The sequence below is a fragment of the Stegodyphus dumicola genome, chromosome 5 (genome assembly GCF_044657685.1).
Source record: "Stegodyphus dumicola isolate Sdum_Otavi_A_Nest chromosome 5, ASM4465768v1".
NCBI lineage: Eukaryota > Metazoa > Arthropoda > Arachnida > Araneae > Eresidae > Stegodyphus > Stegodyphus dumicola.
The window spans coordinates 17,243,270-17,270,624 of NC_140772.1; the positions used below are offsets into that span (position 1 = coordinate 17,243,270).

The 27,355-nt window shown below is 36.3% G+C and overlaps 1 protein-coding gene and 1 non-coding gene across 7 annotated transcripts in view; one reads left to right on the top strand and one right to left on the bottom strand.

Annotated features, from left to right (window-relative positions):
• LOC118189526 (uncharacterized) overlaps positions 1–27,355 on the top strand; it is a 1,222,747-nt gene that overhangs the window by 161,145 nt on the left and 1,034,247 nt on the right. The gene's annotated exons all lie outside the window — the stretch shown is intronic.
• TRNAT-GGU (transfer RNA threonine (anticodon GGU)) lies at positions 4,755–4,828 on the bottom strand. Its single transcript has one exon. It is a non-coding gene; the product is annotated as a tRNA-Thr (tRNA).

Here is a 27,355-nt window from a genome sequence, read left to right on the forward strand (position 1 = left end):
TTCAGGCAGCATATTTCAACGAAAATATCCACTTTGACCGCTTTCGAATGCAATTTAACGATGTATTTCTGTGATATATGTACGTAAGAAAAGAATAAAACACTCTTCTTTTCCTCCAAAAAAATTATAAAACTGCTTTAAAATGAATTCTGAAGAGAATTTTTCGTGGCGTCTGTACGAACGTATGTACGTACGTGCCTCGCATAACTCCAAAACGAGTAGCCTCAGAACATTGAAATTTTGTATATAAGACTACTATAACATGTAAATGTGCACCTCGTATTTTGGTTTCAATCGGCAGCGCCAAACGTATATAAAAATATTTATAAATATATCCACTCTGTTGATCCACCCGGCTCATTGATCTGTTTCTTTACTCTTATATGTTTGTAAATTGTACATTTTTTGCTTTAAAAATTATTGAATTATGTTGTTTTTATCTTCCGGTTAAGGGTTTTATGCCTTTGGTAAATCTTTATGCAATATTTTTAGAATTATCAACAATTTTAAAGTTGTTTAAGTGCCGCTAAGCTTTTTTTTTATGGCGGCCATTGATTGTTTACATTTGAAACAGCAGACTAGTGGATTTGTTGCCAATCTAGAGAAAGGTAGCTTCGCAACAACAAGGATAATGCCTTCATTTATTATTGCCAATTAAATCATGCTTAATCCTTTCTGGAATTTTTTCGTGGAAATAAGTGTTTGAGATTTACTTCGTAATTTTTAATACAGGTATTTTGAGTTTTTACGTATTTTTGCCTTCTCGCGAAGTGAGAACTGAATTAATTGAATGAGAAATACTCAATCGTCTGTGAAAAACTGTTTCTTTTTTGTTCTGTTTGCATAATTTCTTTTATACATCGTTCTAGCTTTATTATAGTATTTGAATAGAACATGTGGGAACGATTAAATAATTCTTTAAATGATGTAAATTTTGTGCATTCTGAGTTATAATATGAACGAAATATAATACTGTTAAGTGAACCTAGCGCCAGAGTGTCGCTATGGTAAAGAAAGTGAATTTTAAAGAATGCATTTATTCTATTGTGGTTTATGCGCTATCGGCGAAGTAGGTTTAATTCAATCTAATAAGTTTAAATAAAATGCAAGAAAAACTGCATATAATTTAATATTCCCTACAAGGAAGTCGTGGGGTACACATCAGATTTTTTTTTTTAGAAAAAAGTGGACGTCGACCTTTTCCAAGACCCAGAAAAGAACTGTAGAAAGTTTGATGTCGATAGCTATATAGTAGTGACTCAGTTGTTAGAGAACAATCAAACGTACAGACTTTCTTCTTTATATATATATTGATTGTTGCAGTGTGTAGTATATTATTATGGGAATGACTATAGTTTTTAGATGTTACGTTTGCTGTGGCTTTCAATAAATCAACATAGATTTTGAGATTTCTAAAAACAATGGTGATTTTGCTTTGCATGTCATTAAGGCTTTAGTTCAGATGCGTTAAGTCAAATGGACATGCGCTGATTTTCAGCCAACATATTCAGGAAATTCAAGTACACTCATGTCCATAAATTAAGGATAATGCAAAATTAGGCAAAGGAAGGTTTAGAAGCAAACCAAATTTGACTTATTTGTAAAGCTTATTTATTAAACAAAAGGTAAAGAGCAAAAGAAGATGCTATATGTTTGATATTATTAAAAAAATTAGCGATTTTTTCTCACTGGAGCAAATTACAAAAAAAAAAAAAAAAAAAAAAAAAATCTGATATTTTTCAGATTTTAAATTACGTCCAAAGGGGCGTTTTTTTAACGTTTTGAGTGTTAATTTTATTTATTAAATATCATGTTCTTTGCACTTAAACCATAAAATTCAGTTCAAGAGCAATATCGCAAAATAATGTTAAATTAAGCATATCTTTAGAATTTCCGATATACACAGTCTCGCGAGCTGGAGATAAAAGTATTTTTTTTCTATATAACGTTGCCATTTCTCGCTTTTAAAGCATTGAGTTTGTAAATCAAAAATTCGTTAAAGTTTTACAAAATATAAAATATATAATAAAACAAATTCCAAATTTGGGATTTCAGGTGCCCATATTCGCAGTAGGATTTCGTCATTCAAAATTCGATGGCTCTATGTACCATTGTTTTATCACAATGCGAAAAATAGACAATCATTTATGCAGATTTTTCATTATTTAATTTCTTCAAATATAATGCAGGACTCTAACATTTTGTGGCAACAGTTTGAAAAGTGAACCGACGTTTATGAGTCCGACGCAAAATGCCAAAACGAAAGCAATAGTCCTTCGGGACTGAAATCCCTACGGACTAAAAAAAAACTATTTACAAAAAAACAATATACATGGTTGGTATGATTGTTAATACATTGTATGTCTCCCAGACGATGCAATACAGTCCGTACAACGCCAGGCATGCTGAGTATCAAATTATCGATCTGATCTTGGGGGATATTACACCACTCAAAAAGCAATGCTCTCCGAAGTTCCGGTAGATATGTAGGAGGAGGTTGACGGGCTGCAACTCGTCGGCCAAGCATGTCCGACACGTGCTGTACTGGATTCAAGTCCGGTGAGAATGCTGGCCAGTCCGTACGGGTGATATCCTCCGATTGAAGGCATTCGCTTACGATGTTTGCACGGTGAGGACGGGCGTTGTCATCCATAAAAACAAATTGTGCGCCCATGGCGCCCTGAAACAAACGTACATGTTGTTCCAGAATGACGTCCCGATAGATTTGGCTTGTCATGGTTCCAAATTGAACATGCAGGTCAGTTCTGGAACCCAGAATAATTCCACCCCAAACGAGCACTCCTGCACCACCGTAACGGTGTCGTTCAATGATGTTTTCATGGTGGTAACAGGTACCTGGAGCTCTCCATATGAAAGTCCGGCGAGAATCAGACTGCAAGCTAAACCTGGACTCGTCGGAAAACATCACACAAGCCCACTGTTGCGGTATCCACAATGCATGCTCTTTACTCCAGGCTAACCGCAGGCGGCAGTGAGTTGCAGTAAGTGGAACTCATCTGACAGGTCTACGAGCATATAGACCAATCTGTCCTAAGCGTCTGTACACGGTCTGCCTTGAAGTTGTCGTACCAGTGGCTGAAGAGAGCTGACGAGACAGGTCTGAGGCTGTGCTCCGCCTGTTTCTTTTGGCAGTAACTGCCAAATACCGGTCCTCATTCGGCGTTGTAACTCTGGGGCGACCTGTGCTGTAACGTTTACTCACACTACCATCATCTTGGAATCGTTACCAAAGCTTGGAAATGACACTCTGGGCAATGCCAATACTGTCTGATACTTCCATTTGGGTACGCCCACATTCCAGACGGCCGATAATTCTACCACGTCAAAAATCATCCAAATGCGTCCTTTGTGTCATAACTTTTCGGTTATTGCACTGAAATGCTTATTAAGCGCCTGCGAACAATTTTACTTCTTTGCCTGTATTCCTTATATATCACTCTCTTACACTCTCGTCACTGTGACGTATCATCGGTGTCATCTGGTTACTTCCTGAAATTTGCATACGATTCTTGAAGATGTGTGTAGTGATTTTACAGGTGATATATTTATTTTAGAGTTCGATTTCCGCGTGACTTCGAATTATCCTTAATTTATGGACATGAGTGTACAATTTAGCATTCACCAATTTTAACTATAATCAGAACGATTGTTTGCTGTTTAAAGAATTCATGGACTTGGTTATGAGTAGGCAAATCGATTCATTTCTGCCTAATAGGAAGCCTTACGCCAAAAAAAAAAAAATAATAATAATTGCAATTTGCCAAGCACAGTTTGGAGCTGGGAATCATGAACTAGCTGGATTCACGCTTAAAAAAGAAAGGAAGAACTAGGTCATCCCTTTGACGGGAACAATATCGATGCGAATCCTCTTGGGAAGCTTCCAAGAAGGTTCGTGTCTTGTCGTGAGCATACCGATGTTATGTCACGTCACTGGGTTCTTCACCTTGCCTACTGACCAGAGCCAACACCGTCTCAAAGAATGTACCTGAACATGGTATTGCCAGAGCTCCACAGTGTGAAAGCTTAGATCTTTAGTTCTTCAGAGAAAGAGTTTGATTTCAATTGAAAATTATTGTTGCACCGGAGTCCGGCTTCGGTACGCCTTAGTTTTGGGTATAAATCATAATACTAGCCGGAACGCACCGGAGCCATAAATAAGAAGGCTCCGGCACCTCTTTTATGTAACTAAACAACAATTTCAGTAGAAATTTGATCTCGAAAATTTTATTTTTCGTAATAAAATTTTATTAAAAATCGCTTATTAAATTTTGATTTATCTCTTTATATTTTATTTAACCTTAATTTTAATTATTTAATTATTTTAATAACTAATGATTAATTAAATAAGGATAATTGATTGATGCTAAATATTAATTAAATAATTATTAATTAATTTGATAATAATTAACTATTTAATTTTTAAATTGTAGAAACATTAGGCTAATTGGAAAAGTCAGAAAGATGAAAAATATGAAGTCGCCTTCGCTGCGAATCGAACCACGGACCTCTGAAATACCGGCTCACTATGCTGACCACTACACCACGAAGGCACGCTAGGAAAACGGGAGAAATACCTTACATACTCCCCTTTTTAAAGGGCGACTGTGGTTTTTAGGGGACCCAATCGCCAAATCGTGGGTGTGGAGAGTCATCATCCACAACCCTTTTAGTTCGGGCTCTACTGTAGAGACATTAGGTTTTTTTGGAAGCCGGAGAGATGAAAAATTAGCTACCGCCTTCGCCGGGAATCGAACCACGGACCTCTGGAATACCAGTCCAGCGTGCAGAACCACTACACCACGAAGGCATGCTAGGAAAGCGGGAGAAATACCTTATATGCTCCCCTTTTTAAAGGACGACTAGTGTTTTAGGGGACCTAGTCGCCAAATTTTGGGTGTGGAGAATCATCATCCACAACTCTTTTAGTTCGGGCGCCACTGTAGAAACATTAGGTTAGTTGGAAAAGCCAGAGAGATGAAAAATATGCAATCGCCTTCGCCGGGAATCGAACCACGGACCTCTGAAATACCGGCTGAGTGTGCAGAACCACTGCACCACGAAGGCATGCTAGGAAAGCGGGAGAAATACCTTATAAAATTATTAATGATTTTAATAGTCATTTTATTTATTTATTTACTCTTATTCCTTTTTCCTGACGGACTGCCGTAGGGCTCCGGCACTTCTAATTATAGAAATTAAGCCCTAAGCTGAGAATACTTTTAAAAATGAATTTATGTTTAGAAAGTGCTTATAATGGGAAAGTATTGTAAAATGGTGTCTTCTGCCTTTGCTGCCTGCAGTAATACGTATCAAAATATGAAGGAACGAACATGACAGAAACATTCTGTTAACGAAAAGTCGAAGAGCAGATATTGTCAACACGTAGAATGCTATAATACTCAACAATGGCTTTAATGAATGGGATTGTGATTTGTTGCTACGATTACCGACAAAAAGGAAAAAAAAAAAAAAATGTGTGATGACTGGAATTTAAAAGAATGATTAATATAATAATAATAATATCGAATAAGAAATATTATTGTTGTTGTGACTTATCTCATATGTCTGACAGTAACATCAGAACAAGTCCACGAAATTTGTCATGACAAGAAGTGCAAGATGGAGCGTTGAGCACCATACATACGACTTCGCTCAGTTCCGCCCCAGTTTTGATGGAGAGCACCCCAGGGGGGACGCTTCCGAGAGTTTCCCATCCTTTTTCCCTATCTACAACCTCTCGAGAGGACTTTCGGCTTACCGCGTATTTAGAGTACATTTAGAGACGCCATGCCTTCAACGGGATTCGAACCCAGGTCCTTCGATACGGCAGTCAGTGTCGCTAATCCTGGTTGGGCAACCGAATCAAAAATATGAAATTCGGGGAAGATCATATAAAATTCATTACTGATATTTAGAATTTTAAATGATACAATTTCGACATTAAAAAACCGATAGTGTGTCAAAATAATTTTCGCATCTTGTTCAATCCCTAACGCAGGGTGATCAATGGTCGGAAATCTTCGTCAGTGTGTTTAAAATGATGTATTTGGATTAATGCTATCGTTTCAACAAAATCCAATTTAAAAAACAGTCGTGGTAGCATCGTTAATTTGCAGAATGTTCTTCCTCCTATTTTGCTTCTTTCTCTGGTCGAGAAACAAATTCTAACCACTATGGATACAAAAATATCAAAATAACAATAAAACCGTGGAGGCGACAAGTCGTGAAAGAGCTGGGAAAAGCCATTCGAATTCATTATTACATTTTTGCTGTTTTTTATTTTTCGTTGCGTCTTCCTGGACGAGCCAAATGCGTGCATACGAAATCTGCCGGCCTATCGCCGGTGCGTGTCCAATAAGCGCGATTCTCATGCAAATGAACCATTTCCATGCTATGAACGATACCGGCGATTCTAACACTCGCGTGAGTTGTTATCAGTTTGTTACTGTTGTAATTTTCTGTTGTGCTTTGCTGCAAGGAAGCGTTACTTGCTGTCTTGAGTCACATGTGATGTAATTTTCCGCTGTTTAAGGTCAAAATCTTTTCTTGAAAGATAGATTTTTTCATTCGATAAGTAAATGTCACAGTTAGTAATAATAATATTGTTATAAATGATGAATTGCAAAATAACTTTCGCTGCTGCAGATTGCAATTTCAGTGTCTAGAAAAGTCGCCTTTAGTTATATAGTTTCAAGGTTTGGAATTCTTAGAACAAGGCAAGCTTTTTTCAAACTTCGTCATTAACAGGTACAGGTTGAAGCAAGGCCGGCACTTGTACATCCATCTAGCCATATTAGGTATCGCTGGGTTTTGATAATTGCTAAGCTTCCGCTTTGGATGGAATTCCGAGGGAGAACCCCCCTCCCGGGGTGGTTCCTGAGGTCTCCATCCCTCTACACTTACCATCAATCTCTTGAGAGTATTTGGGCTGGCTTTTGAGAGCTCTCTTGCCTCACAGAAACTATACACTTATAAACATCCATGCTTTTTTCGGGATTCGAACACGGGCTCTTCGGAACGGCAGTCAGAGATGTTAACCACTATCCCGTCTGGGCAGCACTTCGGCGTTAACAGTCGTAAAACAAAAAACTTAGTTTTTCAAATTTCTTCTGCTATTAGCTAATGTAAGCAATACAAGATATTTCCATTGTTGGTCATTAAAATTGCTACACCAAGAAAGAAACAAATAACAGACTCTTATTTATTGCACATAGTATGCAGTATAATGAGAGGAATATATAATTAAATTTTCAAGTTGTTTGGAATACATAACGCACAGTTCTGTGCATAGAACTGCCACATCAGGCAGCAACAACGGCTGTCAATGCGGCTGGACATCGAGTCGAACTTAGCTTTGTTGACAGATACAGATATTTTATTCCACACAGATTCAGTGCGCCAAAGTGTATTGGATAGTGAGTGGTGGCGTGGTAGTCTCTCTTCACGTAATGGCCAAATGTTTTCAATGGGAGAGAGATCTGGAGAACGTGCTGGCTAGGGTAACAGTCGAACAATCTCTGTATCGAGGAACATCAAGACAGGACAGAACGGCAATATGGAGCCATGCATTTATCTTGTTGAAAGATTGCGTCAAACAGGCCTCGAAGGTGGGCCACACGACATGTCAACATGGAAGGTCTAACATGGAAGGTTACGGGTCTTAACATGTCAGAATGTAACAGCGGCTGTCCACATTACCAGTATGCGAACAAGTGATAGAAATGTATATCCAATGGTACCTCATGCCAGCACTGCAGGTACTCGTCGCATTTGACGTCGACGAATGTAAGCTGGGAATGTTTGCTGCCTTCGGAAACTCCACATACATATACGTCCATCATGATGCTGTACGCAGAACCAAGATTCGTCTGAAAAGAGGACGCGGTGCCACTCCTGTATACAGAGATGTCTTTGTTCGCATCAATGTTGCCGCGCCTTTGCTGCAATGGTCCCCGTGCTGACTGTCTGTGATGTTGCAGACGTCGTCATACTGTCCGGATGGACATTGCACACGAGCCAAATTCCTGACTTAGGGTATGTGACGTGGCTGTATGATCCTGCGACGCCGAGATGACAGCATATCTATACTCTTGGGAATTAATGGCTGAAGGCCGTTGAGATCCTGCTTGGCGTTCAGTATGGCCCTTTTGAACCCATCGATCCCATATTCGCCTGACAATCATGGGATCCTTACCAGCACGAGCAGCATTGTTGCAGAACGATAAACCACAGTCGCGATCGATTTCCTACAAGTTCTGGTAGTAATTTCTTCTTCTTTTACGAGACATAACACGATCTTTTGACAAATAACCAACAATCAAATGCGATTTCCAAAGGAAAAACTCGCTGTCCAACAGCGGTCGACTTACATCAAAATGCGGCACTGTTATGAAAGCATCCTCTGCTGAGCATTACATAAAACTATAAAGGCAGTAACTTTCACAGAAGATATAATTGTTCTGTGGGCTCAGAGTCTGGATATCACCTAAGGCGTTCGCCCAGAATTTTCACAAAGAGTGTATTGCTTAACACTAATTTGGAAAAAAGAAATGTTGTTTTACTATTGTTTGCTAACTGACTATGCATTTTAATTAGAACAATAATAAATTGCGCTAAATTCATATGTAAAGAATGCATATTCTACTCTTGTAGCTGTAACGAGAGGTTGGTTGGTTGGTGCAAGAGAGGTGGGAGACCCTTAAACCCGTCCCTCCCATGGGCTGCTCTCTATCAAAATTGTGGGCGGAACAGAGCTAAGTCGCATTGTGCACTGTCACCTGTAAAATGGTCAAGGCTGTTGCCAACGGCTGGCGTAATCTTGCGCTCTTTGCCATGAGGAATTTCGTAGACCATAGCATTAGTTAACAACCAAAACAGTGTGTGTGTGTGATTATGGCAAAGAATCGAGGGCTATCTGCCTAAGGGGAGGGATGCCTTCGTGGAGGACTTTCTTAGGGAAACTGGCTCGTATACAGGTAACACATGGGTAAAACCACGAAAACGCCCATGCAGCCAGCCCGTTCGCGGGATTCGAACCTCGGACCGAACTACCACCGCTCGGCCGCTGGTGGACCCCCAACCAAAACAGAAAATAAGGAGGTAGAAAGAGGATGTGGCGGCATGGGAACTCGTTTCGTTTTGAATTTCTGAATCCTAAAATTGATGAATCAGGGCCTAGCTACAGATTAAATGAAGGCAATAAGGATTTTACTCTATAAATAAATTGAAAAAATATCCTCCCCGCACAATTTGAAATTTGTAGGCATGCTGTGATACCACGCCTCAGCCCAATGCCATCCCTGCAATTCTTCATGATCCCATTCTCGATTACATATAAGATGAGGGGCTTGAAGGAGTACTTTGCCGAAGGCCCGAAACTGTCTTAATTGCATTGCAGTGAGTTGAGAAAGTAGGTTTTAGTGTCGTAAAAGTTTTCTATCGCATTCATATTACTAACGTTATCCTTGCGACGCTGAAACAATAACGATAAAAATGAGCATTTAGAAATATTTTTTTTTCCCCGTCTGTTATATTTTCCCGCTTTCCAACGAATGATCCAGGTGCTTTGGAACAACTCTCAGGATGTGGTTATTTTTCCCCTTCGCGTCACTTTTTCTCTTTGATTCATTCATTCATATCTATGATTACGAAAAGTATCACTCTCTTTCTTTTTTCGCGTAAAAAATAAAGAAACGGTAGAAAAGTCTGCCTCGAAATAGGAAGAGGAAGTACCTTTTTATCGAGGCGCATTAAAAAGATTCTGAAAAAAAGCTTCATAAAAAGTTAACGCGTGGAGGGCGGGGAGGCGAAAGAAAGAAAAGGGAGGTGCGAGGTTGAAACGGAAGATGTCTGGGATCCACGACCCCCACTGTGCAACAAGAAGGATTTCTTTGTTAGTTTGATCGCGTCACTTTCACATCTCACGAAAAATACTTCAAGTCAAAAATTATTTTCACTTTCTATCATTCAAAGAATTTTTTCAGCCTTCCTTACCTCGTGCACTTTCTCTCCGCATAGTAGGTCTGCTGCATTCTGGATTTTCGTTTTTCATTGTGGGATGAATACTTTTCATTTAAATTTAGTTTTCACATTCAATGGTTTTAGAACTGAAACTTTAGTTTAGTTTGTATACCAACTTTCGGGTTTTTAATGGTTACAGTGTATTTTAATTTTCCATATTTCAAATTTAGTTTTTTTTCTTTTTACTTCCTTGTACGAAGTAAAAAGGAAGTACTGTAATCGTGAAAACTTTCAGGCAGCATATTTCAACGAAAAGATCCATTTTAACCGCTATCGAATGCAATTTAACGATGTTTTTGCGTGATATTTGTACGTAAGGACAGAATAAAAGACTCGTTTCCTCCAAAAAAATTCTAAAACTGCTTTAAAATTAATTCTGAAGAGAATTTTTCGTGGCGTCTGTACGAACGTATGTACGTACGTATCTCGCAGAACTCCAAAACGAGTAGCCTCAGAACGTTGAAATTTTGTATATAGGACTGCTGTAACATGTAGATGTGCACCTCGTATTTTGGTTGCAATCGGCCGCACCAAACGTATATAAATATTTATATATATATATCCACTCTGATACCCGGCTCAGTGATCTCAGTTTCTTTACTCTTATATGTTTGTAAATTGTACATTTTTTGCTTTAAAAATGATTGAATTATGTTGTTCTTATCTTCCGGTTAATGTTTTTATGCCTTTAATAAATCTGTATGCAATATTTTTAGAATTTTCAAGAATTTTAAAATTGTTTAAGTGCCGCTAAGCCTAATAATGTTTTTGATGGCGGCTTTTGCCCTTGTTTACATTTGAAACAGCAGGATAGCGGATTTGTTGCCAATCTAGAGAAACTTAGCTTCGCAACAGCAAAGATAACGCCTTCATTTATTATTTAAATGATGCTTAATCCTTTCTGGAATTTTTTCGAGGAAATAAGCGTTTAAGATTTACTTCGTAATTTTTAATACAGATATTTTGAGTTTTTATGTACTTTTGCCTTGTCGCGAAGTGAAAACTGAATTAATTGAATGAGAAATTCTCAATCGTCTGTGAAAAACTGTTTCTTTTTTGTTTTGTTTGCTTAATTTCTTTTATAGATCGTTTTAGCTTTATTATAGTACTTGAATAGAACATGTGGCAACGATTAGATAATTCTTTAAATGATATAAATTTTGTGCATTCTGAGTTATAATATGAACGAAATATAATACTGTTAAGTAAACCTAGCGCCAGAGTGTCGCTATGGTAAACAAAGGGAATTTTAAAGAATGCATTTATTCTATTGTGGTTTATGCGCTGTCGGCGAAGTAGGTTTAATTCAATCTAATAAGTTTAAATGAAATGCAAGAAAAAATGCGTATAATTTAATATTCCGTACAAGGAAGTTGTGTGGTGTACACATCAGATTTTTTTTATTACACGTTAAAAAAATCTGATGTGGATATGACATGATTTATACATTTTTTATCGATATTCAATTAAACTTGTTTCATAAAATTATAATAAACTATAAGTATAGGAACCGGAAGACAGCATTAAAATTTGGATTTCGCTATTTGTTGAAAATTAATTTCTTTTAATTTCGCATTGCCAAAGCATGTATATTTTCGTCATTTAAAACACTTCGCTAATTAGAAGTATGTAACTACGACTTACGATATCGAAGCTAAAGACCGCGTAAGGGGGTGTGTATGTATTATTCTTTTTCCTTTCGATTTTTTTTTTTTTATTATTTTTGATGGACGCGAGACACTTCGTTGATGAATGTACGCTTACCCGGAATGCAAGAGAGAAATACGAGAAAGAATTTTTTGGAAGATTTTAAAAGGAACTATTCAAATTTGAAAGATTTTGCAGAGACAATAATGAAGATTATAAATATGAATAAAGATAGAATTGGAATTCGGCACTGAGACTCAGATTTTATTTCCGTGACACCTTTCCCATTAAATGTTTTACAATGCGTAGAAGTAAAAAAATAAAAAGGCATAATTTTATTACAAAAATTCTCATTTTAAATATGTCCGATTTTTTTAACGCAAAACAGTACAAATGTAAACATTTTTTAATCAAAATATTTACTTCTAATTCTATGGTTGATGGAATTGTATGCTGAAATAAATTATTACATTTTCTTTAATTAGTGGAGAATTATCCTCATGATTGAGTTAGTCATCGTCAAGCTTTGGAGATAAAAGCATTTCTTATTGAAAAATTATGAAATCCTCATAATTTTTCACTAAGAAAGATTTGTCTGCATAGCTAGATGTTGTTATGTAATACCTAACTGCCCAGCTGAAAATGTACCCGAGTTTGTGTTCTAAATTTAGTTTATTGCCGTATTTTAAACATCATTAAGGAAAAACAACTGTAAATATCAGAGTAACATAAGTTATGAGAAGGAAATCATAAATTCGGTGGCATAATATATAGAGACAGCAAAATAAGAACTCTTTCAAGTTTTGTAATCAATTTTTTAAAAAGATGTCTTGAAATGTAGGAGTTTCAATGTGGGGCTTATCTATAATGTCTAATCTCTTTCTTGTAACAAATTTCGAGAGGAAAAATCTAATATGGCGGTATCGTTCATCCGAAACAGCGCGTCTTCGATCCAGAATTTATTGTTTTACATTTTTTTTCAGAAATTAATAGTAGTTTCTCATTGAACCCGACAATTCTCTTCCATGTTGTTTGTTCACAGCAGAATCCTGAAGCTCAAGTTTTTATTCTTCTGTGAAGAACGGCAAGTGTTCATTTGCGTCATTTTTGTTGCTGCATTAAATTTCAGTTCTGAATATTTTCTTTCTTTATAAACAACGAATTCAAAGTTTGCGATTCATTAGCAGTAGAGTCGTTACGGAAAATCGTGGTATTTTCAAATGTTTTTGTCTTTTTACGCATTGAACTGATCAGTGATGTTTTTATCAACAACGTCGTAAACGTGAGATACTTGTCACTGCAGATCAGACATTAAATTTTCGAAGTTCTTTTTATGACATAAAATCCCAGGCCTTCCCCCCCCCCAAAAAATAGCTTCCGTCCTGAACCATTTTAACCGTCATTTATGAGGGATACTTCATGTGAGAGGATGGCTTACTTAAAATATTGCGATTCTATTTGATTTGTGATTCAAATTTCTATAAAACGACTTCAATTCATGTCCTTATTTAACACCAGCCTTCTTATTTGTATAGACGCAATACTTGGAAACATATTTGCATTTTGAAATGCTACGTCTTTTTTCTAACAGCCTGTTTACTTTGAAGATTTCTTTCGTTTGACCACTCACACTGTGGTTTGCCATTTCGGGATCAGTACATTTTTACTTTCTTGTACGAAGTAAAAAGGAAGTATTGTAATCACGAAAAGTTTCAGGCAGCATATTTCAACGAAAATATCCATTTTGACTGCTATCGAATGCAATTTAACGATGTTTTTGCGTGATATAAAGACAGAATATAAGGACAGAATAAAAGACTCGTTTCCTCCAAAAAAAATTATAAAATTGCTTTAAAATTAATTCTGAAGAGAAATTTTCGTGGCGTCTGTACGAACGTATGCATGTACGTACTCGCATAACTGAAAATCGAGTAGCCTCAGGATGTTGAAATTTTGAATATAGGACTGCTATAACATGTAGATGTGCACCTCGTATTTTGGTTGCAATCGGCCGCACCAAACGTATATAAATATATTTATATATATATCCACTCTGTTACCCGGCTCAGTGATCTCAGTTTCTTGACTCTTATATGTTTGTAAATTGTACATTTTTTGCTTTAAAAATGGTTGAATTATGTTGTTTTTATCTTCCGGTTAAAGTTTTTATGCCTTTAGTAAATCTGTGTGCAGTATTTTTAGAATTATCAACAATTTTAAAGTTGTTTAAGTGCCGCTAAGCCTTTTTTTTTTTTTTTTTTTTTTTTTTTACGGCGGCCATTGATTGTTTACATTTGAAACAGCAGACTAGTGGATTTGTTGCCAATCTAGAGAAATCTAGAGACGTAGCTTCGCAATAACAAAGATAACGCCTTCATTTATTATTGCCAATTAAATCATGCTTAATCCTTTCTGGAACTTTTTCGAGGAAATAAGCGTTTAAGATTTACTTCGTAATTTTTAATACAGATATTTCGAGTTTTTATGTATTTTTGCCTTGTCGCGAAGTGAGAACTGAATTAATTGAATGAGAAATACTCAATCGTCTGTGAAAAAGTGTTTCTTTTTTGTTTTGTTTGCTTAATTTATTTTATATATCGTTCTGGCTTTATTATAGTCTTTGAATAGAACATGTGGCAACGATTAGATAATTCTTTAAATGATATAAATTTTGTGCATTCTGAGTTATAATATGAACGAAATATAATACTGTTAATTGAACCTAGCGCCAGAGTGTCGCTATGGTAAACAAATACTAGAGTGAATTTTAAAGAATGCATTTATTCTATTGTGGTTTATGCGCTGTCGGCGAAGTAGGTTTAATTGAATCCAATAAGTTTAAATGAAATGCAAGAAAAAATGCGTATAATTTAATATTCCGTACAAGGAAGTCATGTGGTGTACACATCAGATTTTTTTCCTTTGGTTCGCCGCTTTTTTCGGATGGCACAGAGTGTCTTTCACCATCGATAGACAGATTTGTATCATCGATAAGTAAATGGGCGTTGTTATCGATTACGAAGTTTTCAAATGAATTCAAGGATTCTTTTCCCGATGGGATCTACCATAGGTAATTTTTATTTTAAATCGTACATATACGATCATTAGATTCTAATATCTATTGTGTAGTCATGCCTTATTTCTGATTAGACAACAATACATACATATATTAATTTTCATTATTTTTTAGACTGATTACATTGACAAATGCTGTTTGTTATTAACAAGAGAACTAAACTAATCATATCATTACTTTTGATCATTGTAATCAGCAATATCAGTCAGTTTCTGTTTATTAAGACTTTTATAAAGGTCTCACAATGAATTAATTCGAATAATTGAAACTGTTCATTGTATCATTGATATTTATTCGCATTGCGTCCAGTCTGGTATGCAACAAGAAAAAAATTAAAAATGAAAGGCCATTTTACTTTCTGCAAGATTTTTGATATACAGCGTTACCAGAATTCCGCTTGAAACGTGAACGAAGCATCGAGACTTCGTAATCGATTACAAAGTGCAAAGTATATAATTTGTTCTCCTTCGATGGTGAAAAGACAGTCTGTGCCATCCGAAAAAGCGGGGACTACTTTTTTAGTCCAAAGGGATTTGAATCCCGAAGGACTATTAGTTTCGCTTTGGCATTATATTTGAAGAAATTAAATAATGAAAAATCTGCATAAATGTATGTATATTTCTCGTATTGTGATAAAACAGCGGTACATAGAGTCATCGAATTTTGAATAACGTAATCCTCCAACGAATATGAGCATGTGGAAGACCAAACTTGAAATTTGAAATTTGTTTTATGATCGATTTCCTATTTTTTAAAACTTTGACGAATTTTTGATTAACAAACTCAAGGATTTCAAAGCGAGCAATGGCAACGTTGTGCAGAAAAAACATTTTTATCTCCAGCGCGTGAGTCTCTGTATCGGAAATTCTAAAGATATGCTCGTTTTAAAACTATTTTGCGATATTGCTGTTGCACTGGATCTTATGGTTTAAGTGCGAGGAACATGATATTTAATAAAGAAAGGTAACACACAAAATGTTAAAAAACGCCCCTTTGGACGTAATTTAAAATCTGAAACATTTCAGATTTTTTTAAAAATTTTTTTATTTTATTTTATTTATTTATTTTATTTTATTTTTTTGTTTTGTTTTGTTTTTGTCAGGTACAGCTTTTGTCGGGAAGTTAGTAAAAGATAAATGTGAAGTTTTATGGTGTAAAGTGCCATGTAAAACTTCGTAAGTTCCTATATGTTTCGTAAGATCGTAAGATCTTAATGTTCGTAAGTTCGTAATATCCTATATGTTTCTTAAAGGACATCATCATGCATTTTGAGATCATTTTGTTTGACTTATTAATATTTGCTTATCCATATAGTTAAAATTGCGTAGCTGGTTTAAAGTGTGTTCTTTTGAGTGCTGTTGCACTGGAGGCGTTTTATTGTTATTTTGGTCAAACGTAATTCGTTGCCGCATAAATAGAATATGTGACGCGCAGATATTTTATGCGCACGTTTTCCGTTCCCCCATTCTTTTGAATGGGTTGTGCATATCGACAATGGATTATCGCAAACAATAGGTGAAATTCGAATACCTCAGTTATATACGAGCCATAAATTCGAATTTCTGGCGAATATTTACCTTCCGTGGGCAAAAATAAATTTTCACAAACTCTGCCTGCATATTGGGAATAGATTAATAAACCAGGATGAAGGTGCCAATGCAGTGATTTACAGCCTAATAAATTCGTGCCGTGAAAAATACCTGGGAATATTCTCGTCGCCTTATTGTACCAGTCGTACATAATTTCAGTTTTTTTCTGCGTGGTCTCCATGGTTATGATTGGAGGCCACACGATTTCAAACCCCACCGCCTCCTCACTCGTTGCAGCTCGTTGCATTTTTCTGAATAAAAAACTGTCGTAATGGTGTTTGCTTCGTGTGTATGGATGGGAAGGTTTAGGCAAGTCGTTTGATTCCCTCGAATGCGAAATGCGGCTTGTTTATTTGGTTATTTTAAGCGCAGAATATATTTCACTCATTGTCGTCTGTCTGTGACAGGTTAGGGAGATGGGCTGTTGCGTCGTACATAACACCTCCATTGTCATCTGATTGGGAGGATGCGCGGGTGGAGGGAGGGATGTTGTGATTTTGTGATTGTCACACGCGTAGCCATATTGGAAGAAGGGGGGAAAATCAAACAAATGAGGCCGAATTTACAACTGAAGTATGAATGTTTTATTGAGACTGCTTGGTAAGTAAAGCGAAGCTCGCGTGCTAGTATTGCCGGGTGTAGGAGGGAGGTACCAGACCGTAAATAGTTTCTGGGAAGTCCAGGTCTACGTACTTTGGCTATTGGCCAAAGTTTTACATCCAGGTTTTGCATAGGCAAGTACCACAGAGAATTTTTGTTCTCCCTCCTCTTTTTTGTATGTGGCCCCTCCTCCGTCTGACTGCAATGAAATAAAATTTCGCGGTATGGCTCTTCGGCGGAAGCGTCCATCTCACCTGGCTGGCTACACTTGACAATCCTCTTGCATAAATCTTAATATTTGCACTTTCACCATTCTACTGCTGTTGCGTGCAGACTAGGTTTCCTCCATTTTATATTAATTTTACTTAGGCTTTCCGCGTTTCACGAGCTGTTTGATAGGTAAATTGATATCTGTAGTATAATTTAGGACTTGGAGCTTTTTTACGTTTCTAAGTAATCCGGAATCATCCATGCGCCATGCCAGAGCTCATCTCACGCAAAATTAATTTAGTAATTTATGTCTGTCCAAAAATAACAAATTTGTGTAACAGAAGGATTTTCCCCCAATGAAGAGTAGGATAAGTGTTTTTTTTCCCTCTTCAAACAAAGATAATTGGAAGTTGATAAAAACTTTCAAGTACAGTAGATTCCTGGTTCGCCACGCCGTGCCACAAAAGGAGAGAAAGTTTGTTAATTGCAGAATAGTGGAAAATACAAAAATTGAAAGAAAGCTGTGTGATATAACAGTAAGATTAAATAATGCACACAGTATTTTGGAACGGTTTTTATCTACAGCAGTATGTAATTTACCTGAACTTTAGCTACATATATAACACTGATAATAAAGAAAAATGTTCTACTGACTTTTTTACGCCAATTTTAATTAATGATATTCTTCCAGTTATCTTGCAAAAAAGTTGTTCTGTATGATGTTTTCTTTTTTAAATGATGTTTATTCTTCTGTTATTTACAATAGCGTTTCATGTATTTACAATAGCGTACTTATTTTACAATAGCGTATTACATACGTGATATATAGATAAGACTGGTTTAACTTACATAATCAAATGAATCTATTCTCCTGTTTGTAGAAAGCGAGTACATTTGTAATAACATTTTTTCTGTTGTTTATGATGTGTTTTATTCCTCTTTCCTGTGCATTTTTTAACTGCTTGCAAAATAACTGTCGACATCGTCGTAATTCGGGAGCAGATTGTAGAAGAATTTTCGCTTATTATATACATGGTCTTTCATTCTATTCAATTTAAAATATGATTTATACGTAGTATATTGTATTAGAAGTAGGACCGGTTAATAATGTCCCTTGTTTTAACGGATTCTATGGAGAAGAATTGGTTTCGTGTCTTATATAATTGTAAACAGGACCTGATTATTATCTAAGCCGACGAGACCTGGATCTAAGGTCTTATTTCTGAATTTTCGTTATCATCATATAATTCCTCATAATCTTGTTTACATTTATAAAAGTAGCGAAATTATGCATTCCTATGGTTGTTCCTCTGGCTGTGCCTAAGATCCTAAAATGCCTTGATAAGGCCCTGTTTGTAAACTGCATTTTAAGTTTGATGAATAAAAATTATCTCAAATTTGGTTCGTGGGCAAAACTGTATATGTAAGGCTTTCAGTGAATCGGTAATCTGAAGAGTTTCAATTGAAATTCTTTCAGGCAGTATGTTATTAAATGATGGGTAGCTTGCCAAGATTGCATTTAAGCCCAAACTATATAAACTGTTGCTTAAAGACCGTAGTGTCTTAATGCCATTTTTTTTAGAAAGTGATGAAAATATAAAATATAGATAAAACTTCTCAGCTCATATATTTCATTTCTTCAAGTGGAGTAACAATGCATGTATGCAATTGCAGTTTTACGTTTAGTTTCTCATATAACGAAATAAGAATTCGTTTTTATCAGTTGTTTTGTTCAATGGCCCCAATTTACGGGAAAGTTCAATATTCTTTGTTGAATATTATTTTTTGTTAGAATTTTGGTTTTCTACTTCGTGGCATATATGGCGCGGTTCTGTTTCACGGAATTTAATTGATAAATTGTCGTTCAGAAGTCTAGTCTGTATAGTCTTTTGGTAGTAATAGTGTCTTTCGGATTGCTGCCAGATGTCTGGTAGCATTTATGTAGTGCAATTTTTATTGTAACTCCAAAAACCTCGTGTGTCCTGTCTGTATTAAGTTGCTACCATATGATTGATTGACGTTCAATTATTCTTCAGAAAGTAACAGTCTTGCCATCACAGCATCTACAAGCATGCTAATATAGTGCAATGGTGAAAGTAGTCATTTAGGAGGAAGTTATACCCATGGAATAACATCTCAGATTTAAAGTACCTGCACTTCTGAAGTATTCGTTACTTCAGTATTAGATATTAATGGAGGGTTATACGTTATGTAACTTGCTATGCGACGCTGATAATAAATGAAGAAATTATACTTGCCATAATTTGCGTATATACATTTAATTTTTGTCAGTTTTGTATTATAACATTATTAACTTTATCATAACATTGTGAATGGTTTCTAGATTTAGCGCATAACCATCAGAAAGGAACATCGTATCCTAGTTATCTAATGATGGTGATGAAACTGAAGGAATCCATGTCTATTAGGGGCATTAAAAATGATATTCTGAGATTGGGATTTCAGCAGTATCATTGGTCTATCTTCGTTACAGGGCATTTCGTTCATTTTGATGTTTTAAAAAGAGTTGAAAAACCCCATCCCACTTTTGATCAGTTGTGTTCCTGATGTTGTTTTCTCACCTCATGTTCTTTTTTAGCAGAGAGTTTTTTCGTACTTCTTTCCAACTGCATAGATTCCATCCCTATCCCACGGGTTGCTTCTATTTTAAGGCTTATCGAATAACTTAGCAACGTAGAAGAATTAGCGAGTTAAAAAAAGCTAAGAACGCAAATAGAATAGAAGAAAACGTTCTTTTTTTTTTCTGCTGTATTTTTTATGTGCTACTTCATTGTCTTTTTTTGTTTCACTTCAGGGTTTTCTAATGAGTTCGTTCTAATTTATCTGTATGGTTTTTGTGACTAGCAGTTTACTAGTAGTTGTAAAATTCCAAACTTCACAGTCGGAAATACGGAACTGTGTTTTATCTTACGACAAACTATATCTTAGCTTGGATTAAAAGCTTGAAAACTTGGCTTTGTTAGAGGGTAATTGTGATATTACTTCTATTTAAAAATAGAGTAAAACATGTCCTTCTTTATATTTCAACAAGCATGGATTTATAGGATTCGAATTTTTACCGCTTTTCTTTAACTTGTGCATCCTAGACATATGAAGAAAATGTAAATTCAAAATACTTCTGCTAGGAAGAAGCTGTGAGAACTGTGATGATATTATGAGAACAACTCAGAACAGCCATGTAAATAAAGAAGGAAATTTTGATGACGTACTACGAGCCATAAAATTATCTGGAGAAATACTTCGAGACTGGCCGCAGTCGTGATTCAGAGTACTGATTAATAAGGTCTCATGGGAGGGAACCATTAAATTATTTATGTAATGTATAAATAATTTTAGACCTTTCTTTCATACACCATAACCGATTGTTACTAAATATCACATTTAGCATTTGTAAATATATTACATATGAATTAAATATGATAAATATTCTAAGTTATAATGATTGTTCAATTTTTACTTCCTTGTACGAAGTAAAAAGGAAGTATTGTAATCGCGAAAAGTTTCAGGCAGCATATTTCAACGAAAATATCCATTTTGACCGCTATCGAATGCAATTTAACGATGTTTTTGCGTGACATCTGTACGTAAGAACAGAATAAAAGACTCTTTTCCTCCAAAAAAATTATAGAACTGCTTTAAAATGAATTCTGAAGAGAATTTTTCGTGGCGTCTGTACGAACGTATGTAGGTACGTATCTCGCATAACTCAAAAACGAATAGCCTCAGAACATTGAAATTTTGTATATAGGGCTGCTGTAACATGTAGATGTGCGCATCGTATTTTGGTTGCAATCGGCCGCACCAAACGTATATAAATATATATATATATCCACTCTGTTACCCGGCTCAGTGATCTCAGATCGATGTAAAGAGATATAATATGCCGCGAATATCAATTCGAATATCAACACGTAATAAAAATCGCGAAAATAATATGTCAACGATTACTTAAACTCATGAAGCGAAAGCACTACGAGAATTCCTACTATTACGCCATACATTTATAATTGTGGAACAAATGTAAATTAAAACGTAAATGACATAACGCTCATATGCTCAAAGATTCACCGTCACAAGAGTAATAGAAGCTCATTGGTCCAATTTCGAAACCCCTCCCTCAGTGACTACGCTGATGTGCATTTGTGAATTTTATGCATCCCGGAGAAGGCATGGATGCTTGTAAATGTATAGTCTCGGTGCAGCATGGCGGCACTCTAAATATGCGGCCAGCCGAAAGTCCTCACGCGTGGTTTGGTGGAAGGGGAGAGGGGTGGGAAACCCTCGGATCCATTCCCCAGGCGTAATGGCAAACCGCACATTGAGTTGACCAATGTTAAACGAATTTCGCTTACTGCGCATGCCCAAAAGAGAATTTGGCGCAGTTACGACTTTCGCGCAATTTTAAAAGAAGATAAATGCGGTATATGGTTGATATTGTGTTATCTTGGGCGTAAAAAGTTCGAGGTTTTAAAACGTGTCAGGTTGAAAGCTGCTTCTTTACTTCGAGTGTAAATGTGGATTGTAAACTACCCAAATTTTCTTTTAAAAAGAATTACAAAACAAGAAGCATTACAAGATATATTAGCTGATTATATTTCTGAGGAATAAAAACAATTGAGTATTTACCATACGTTCCATTCATATATACTTTAACAAATTAAGCATAAAATCTATTCCAGTCCTTCTTAATATAAAGAATTATGCAGTTGATTTCTTTTAATCTACAGGTGTTAGTAAATGCATAATATTCGAGGCTAATTGTAGCTTGAGTCATTTTCTTGATGTAAATCTAGTTTAAATTACTGAATTAAAGGTCAAATAAATTACTGTAAGTAAAATGAAATAGACTGTTGCAATTGTAAACAGTCGATAAGACCTACATGACGAACAGGCTTGTGTAGGGTTGCTTATGCTTAGTCGCCAGTATTTTCTCCCACGCGAGCGGTACACCATTGAGCATGCGCAGTAAGCGAAATTCGTTAACATTGATCAACTCAATGTGCGGTTTGCCATTAAGGATCCACCAGGGTGCTTTCCATCAAAATTGGGGCGGAACTGAGCTAAATCGCACTCTCACCTGTAAGGTGCTCAAGCCTGTTGTCAACGATAGGCATAATCTTGCGCTCCTTACCACGAGGAATTTCGTGGCCTTGGGCTGACTACGTCAGACCAGAGAGCATAAGTAACAAGAACATCGGGTATCTTGTTTTACAAGATTTAATTTTGATGCGAGTGTCAAAGCAGGTTGTCCGTTTGTTATTAATTGCTGTCAATCAGCCTTTTAGCTTTTCAAATTCTTATTTTTATTATAAGACCTTAACAGCAGGCAAAAAGTTTGTTGAATTTCAAATCTGTGCTTATATATATAAATTGATTATAACAAGAACGATAATTCCCCGACTCTATGTCATTAGCGAAGTACCTTCAGGTGAACATACAGGGGTTGGACAAAAATATGGAAACACCTTTAAAAAAACATGTTTCTTTGCTTAATATGGTGTAGGAAACCCGTTGGCATCCAAAACAGCTTGCAGTCTTTTCGGAATGGATAAATACAGTTCCTGTATGTTTGCCAAGGGAATATTATACCATTCTTCCTGCAAAACGGCGGCAAGTTCAGATAACGATGTTGGCGGTGGATAACGAGAACGCACTTTCCGTTCCAAAGTAGACCACAAAAGTTCGATAATATTCAGGTCTGGTGACTGTGGTGGCCAGGGGAGATGGGACAACTCATCCTCGTGCTCAGAAAACCAGTCCTGGACAATGTGAGCTGTGTGAACAAGGGGCTTTGTCGTCTTGGAAGACACCATCGCCATCGGGGAACAAAGTTTGTACCATGAGGTGAACTTGATCGGCCAAAACGTTCACATAAGTCTTGGCAGTCATGTGCCCTGACACAGTTATCATGGGGCTAGCAGAGAACCACGATATGGCTGCCCAAACCCCCACCATGTTTCACTCTTGGCAACAAGCAGTCTGTATTATAGGCTTGAGATGGCGTTCTCCAGACGTAAACTCGGCCAGAAGTAGGAAACAATGTGAAAGAAGACTCGTCAGACCATATTACTCGCTTCCACTGCTCTATAGTCCAGGCTTTATGACTTAAACACCACCTTTTCCTATTACGGGCATTAGCATCACTGATGAGTGCCTTCTCAATTGCAGTACGGCCAGCAATTCCCTGTTTATGAAGCTCCCTTCTAATTGTTTTGGTACTCACAGGGTTCGGTAACACAACATTCATTTCAGCAGTAACTTTTGCAGCTGTGGTCTTCTTATTTTTCGTCACAATTGCCCTTAATGATCGTCTGTCACGATCACTCAGGACACACTTTCGTCCGCGCTGTGATTTAGCAGATGATGTTTTTCCGCTTTTCAAATATGCGGAATAAATCTTCGATACAGTACCTCTTGAAACACTAAACACCTCGGCTACCTTGCTTACGGAAGCACCTACCATACGTGCTCCAACAATTTGCCCACGTTCGAAGTCTGTTAACTCTGACATAATGCAATGACAACCTCACATAACAGTACTTCGACAACAACTAAATTGTTTAGCACATTTACGAAGTTGTATAGGTGGCGTCAGTAGTCAAAAACGCCAGCGCCACCTACATATTTCATTAAAATCAATCTTTCTTTTCAAACATGCATTTTACAAGGTGTTTCCATATTTTTGTCCATCCACTGTACTTTCAAGATCAGTTTATTTTAAAGTTATAAATTAAGCGAATTTTTCGACTACCTGATGCTTGGTCTGCGATCCCAGTTAGTCGGGATCTTTGGTGTTATTAGTAAAATTACTCATTAGATTTATTTTACCTTTTATTTGTTTCCATGCGATAATATTCGGTATCACATATTACTAAATTCAGAGAAATTCTACATTCTTTGTGGCTGTCAAAATCAGCTTTTTGTTTTTCGGTCTACATTTATTACAAACATATTGCTTAAAACCATCTTTTCAAAGCTTAATTCCGTCATTTGTATTACAGAAAAGACGTTTTTGGCTTGTAGGAAAAAGATAGCTTGATGATTCGGATATTTGGCGTTCTGTTCTATTTCTGCGTGAAGAAGGAAAAATTTCTGCGGGAAATCCTTGTTGTATTAATTCAGGCAACAGAAATGATAGCTTCCTCTGTATTTATTTTAAGTTGTGGAAGCAAATCGGGCTAGCGCTAAAAATCTATTGCAAAACTCTCCGAATAGGAGGAGGTAATGGATTCTTCTTTGTTGGAACTTCCTTGCGATAATAAACTCAGTCATAAATGTCAATAGAGCGGTAAAACACAAATAAGCTGGGGGAGAAATCGTAATTTTCTTGCCATTGCACAGTGGGCTTGGTTTAGCAAAAGCAGCTGAAAATACAGCTGGGCATGAAAAGAGGAAAAGCGAATAAGAAGCTAACCTCAACAGCTGCAATATATGGATAAAAATTTACTTAGGAATGTATAAAAGGCTTATTTCTATTTATTGTAAGAATTTCTCAAGTTATATTTATGAAAATGCAAGACGTTTTTTCTTCTATCCTAGTGACTAATGATCAGATTTGGTCAGATACTAGGCTTGTTATTTTGTTAAAAATAGCAATAAAATCCAGTTATTCGAATTCTAAATATCCGAAGTTGTGCAATACTCATAACGAAACTTGGATAGTCTTATAATTGCGTACCACATTCAACCCCGGATTATTTAAACATGGATTAACCAGGCTCTATTAAAAAAAAAAGAATCTGATGTGGACATCACATGACTTCCTTGTATGGCTTATTAAATTTTGCCATTTTTTTCCTGCATTTCATTTAAACTTATTTCGAGTTTCATTAGAGATAGATATCTCATTCAATTATAATTCAGTTCCCATTTCGCAGCAAAGCAAAGGTACATAAAAAACCCAGAACATCTTCATTAAAAATTGTAAAATACATTTAAACGCATAAAACACCAAATACAGTTAAAGCAGCTAAAAAAATTAATTTTTACAATTAAAATTAGAGGTTATACGCAAAAACAAGCAATTCGGCCAACGGACAAGAAGGCAGATTTTTCAGTGCACAAAACTGAAATTTTACTTTTTGTGCCACTCGGCAAAAAGGCACTGAAGGTGCAGAAACTGAGTTCACTATTCTGATGAATTTCAAATGTAAACAAATGGCGGTTGGTTAGGCTTAACTCGCCACTTAAACTTTTAAATTGTTGGTAATTCCACAACATTTCCATGCAGATAACGAAGCATGAAAACCATTTAATTCAATTACTTTAAAGCAGAAAATGCACAGTTTACCAACATATAAGAATTAAAAAACTAAGCTCACCGAGCCAGGAAACAAGGTGGGAATATATATATAATTTATATACGATTGGTGTAGCCGATTGCAACAAAAAAAAGGAGGTGCGCAACTACATGTCATTGCAGTCCCATATACAAAATTTAAACTTTCTACGACTATTCTTTCTTGAGTTATGCGAGATACCTACATACATACGTACGTACAGACGTAAAAAAAAGTCTCTTCTGAATCCATTTTACAATCCTTTTTGGCAAAAACAGGCCATTACTCTGTCTGTACGTACAGATGTCACGCAGAAACATCGTTTATATGGTTTAAAAAAGCAGTTGAAATGATATTTTCGTTGAAATATAATACCCGAAATTTTTCGCGATTACAACATTTCCTTTAGTTCGTGCAAGTAAGCCAAAGAATGAATATGTTTACTACGGAGCGAGGAAGAATTGCTATCGTAGACTATCAGCGTAATACAAAACTGCCTACGGAAAATGGGGAAAAAATTGCTTTTTTTAACAACAGTGATAGTGGAAGATACAATATCTGGGAGTGGAATTTTATTTACTGCAGTACGTACATTATTCGGATAAAATACGCAATTTGTAATCATTGTTGAAATCATTCCTTGAAAATAAATTTCACAATCTTAAATACCAGCGGCCGAGCGGTAAAGTCGTTGAACACTGATAGTTCGGTCCGAGGTTCGAATCCCGCGCACGGGCTGGCTGCATGGGTGTTTTCGTGGTTTTCCCCATGTGTAACGTGTATACGAGCCAGTTTCCCTTAGAAAGTCCTCCACGAAGGCATCCATCCTCTTAGGCAGATAGCCCTAATGTGCTTTGCCATAATTAAATACACATACACACACAATCTTAAATATCTTCTCCTATCAAAGTATAATAAGTATTATCCAGACTTCTTCCGCCGTTGGCACTACAGGTGACCTATCAAAGTATAAAAGTAACATAAACAAAAATAAACAACAGAATGTGCGCAGTAAAATGAGGAAGAAACGCAGAGAACTTAATAATTTATTTAACATAACGAAATGAAATTATTTTCCAGATTAAACTGCTTGGAAAAAAAAGGTAGGCAAATTATTAATAGTATTTTTCTGTTGATTATGATACTTCACTTTTTTTTTTTTTTAAATTGCTGTGGGATTAAACGTATTTTGAGTTAACCGTGGTTTGTCGGGAATTGACTTATCTTTACTATAATACGAATACTCTGCTGGGAGGTACAGTATAATACTTTTCCATTTCTTTGTGTTCGGTCAAATGATCATAAAACAGTTGCTCATCGTTTATTTGGAATAGATTCCGAGTTTCGTTTTTCGGAAATTTTAAGGGATTAGGGATTATTCAATTATGGGAAAGCACACGAGGGCTATCTGCCTAAAGGGAGGGGTGCCTTCGTGGAGGGCTTTCTAAGGGAAACTGGCTCGTATACACGTTACACATGGGGAAAACCACGAAAACGCCCATGCAACCAGCCCGTTCGCGGGATTCGAACCTCGGACCGAACTACCACAGTTCAGCGACTTTACCGCTCGGCCGCTGGTTGGCCCATTGATTAAAGGTATAATTTACAACTAAGTGAGAACTCCATGAATCAAAAGAAATGTTACACAATGTCGCTTCTCAGAAATCATATGTAGAACAGAATGATTTCTGAAAAATCAATCAAATTTCAAGTTATTCTGAAATGTTTTCTACAACAAAATTTACTTGACAAAGCCATCGCATAAATGCTGCTTATTATTATTTTCATATTTCTTTTTCATAAGTGGCATTTTGTTGTACACCTTATGTCATTTGGTGATCAAAATATTTAGACCGAGTTTAGACATTTCGGCAAATATTCAGTGATTGCTA